Genomic DNA, 1,714 nt, shown 5'->3' on the forward strand with positions numbered 1-1,714 from the left:
CCCCGCAAGCATTGGCCCGTGGGCCAAAATGCTTGTATGTAAGCCCGGTCTGACCCATTTATTTGCAGTGGCTTATAATCACTTATCTGTTAATTGGATTTTCAGCAGTGGGCCACTAACCCAAGCCCAACTCTCATTTGATTCAAATTCTGTAGCCTGTGATCTCTTCACTTCTTCATTCCCGCCTCTTCGTCTGATTTTTCTTCGCTGCTAGGGGAAGATTGTTACCCTTCCTTTCTTGTCTTTCAATCGTTGTGCCTTCAAGATATTCGATCATTCTTTGCCGTCGCTTCATCCGATTACTCTCCTTTGCTGGTGTGGAAGACGCTGCTTCACCAGCCCTACTCCCCCTTCGTCCTTCAATCATCGCGCTTTCACGGGAATTGAGTTTTGCGGTCGCCGTTGCTTCCTGAAGAAGCTGTATGGCCCAAACGTCGGCGCACCTTTTTGATTCCAGCGTTTCGGGCATCATCTCTGCTCCCGTCGCTGTTACTACTCCGCCGCCCGTCGCGTTCGCCGGCCCTGCTGTGGTTGCCGAGGGTGTAACAGTGGCTCGAGGTTCTTCTTCCGCGCCTCTCCGTGACTCCAGCACCGTGGCTTCTTCTTCTTCTCAAGCCCACGCCGCCGGTTTCAGCCAGTTCTCTGCCGCTTCCGGGTTATTCATGGGTGTCCACTCGAGTTTTGGCCCGCCGTCTACTGCTATGGGTAATCCATTCTTCCTTCTTGAATTGCACTCCATATTTCTTGGCTCCTTATTTATCTGATAATTTATTTATCACCTTGGTTGGAATTGCATTTCTTTCTTCATGCTTACCCGATTAACTTTAAGTTATGCGAGGCCTTGAAGTGTACGAGGGATGATCGTAAATGGAGGTTTTGGTCTTGCCTCGACGCCTCGACTCTTTTCTGAGAATTGTAGGATAGATGATTGTACTCGTTTAGACGGTCTGTTTGAGTTGTCCTCCTTTACTCATTAGCGCGGTATTCCTGGGGGAGTTTTGGGTTGGAGGGATTTTGGCTATACATTAGCCTTTGTCCTGTGGATGGGATAAATGGATCTATGTTAATCCTGCCTCAACAGGTGTTGTGTGCTGCTCCATGTTGTTGCGATACAAGCACAGTCCAGCTTCTAGACGAAGGCTGTCTCGAGCTCCCAACCCTGTTAATCTTACCTTATTCTCAGATTTGTCAAGAATCGTTTTTGCAAGATCAACAGCATGCTCTGAAGGGACGGATATTTCAAAGCCATCTTCGCCTATGTACCCTGTCCGAGTAAGATAGCATGTCGATCCATTGCTGTCTATCACTTTGAAGTCACTAAAGTACATCTTGCTCAAATCTTCTTTAGTCAGGTGCTGGAAAGCTGGGCAGCTAGAGGCCCCTGCAGAGCTAGAAGGGAACGCTCATCATGGATGTGCCATGAAACGTCGCCATCTTTTGATGTGAATGCCTTCATGTGTTCCTCAATATGGGCAAGATCCTTGTCTCTACAGCCGGCATTAACAAGCAGGTATATATGATCATTTGTCACCTTCGTGATTACTGAATCATCTATTGAGCCTCCCTTTTCATTTGTAAAGATAGTCAAAGTCCCAGTCCCAGGTGCAAGCCCAACGACATCGGCAATGATAAGCTTTTCAAGGAAAACTATGCAGTCCTTTCCTTTAAGACTTAGACTACGCATATGGGAAACATCAAATAGGCTGGTAGAGTC

The 1,714-nt window shown here is 47.4% G+C and overlaps 1 pseudogene; it reads right to left on the reverse strand.

Moving 5' to 3' along the window:
* Positions 1–483: 483 nt before the first annotated feature.
* LOC140981782 (aminomethyltransferase, mitochondrial-like) lies at positions 484–1,691 on the reverse strand (annotated as a pseudogene).
* Between the last annotated feature and the right edge of the window lie 23 nt (positions 1,692–1,714).

Source organism: Primulina huaijiensis, chromosome 7 (genome assembly GCF_012295235.1).
Source record: "Primulina huaijiensis isolate GDHJ02 chromosome 7, ASM1229523v2, whole genome shotgun sequence".
NCBI lineage: Eukaryota > Viridiplantae > Streptophyta > Magnoliopsida > Lamiales > Gesneriaceae > Primulina > Primulina huaijiensis.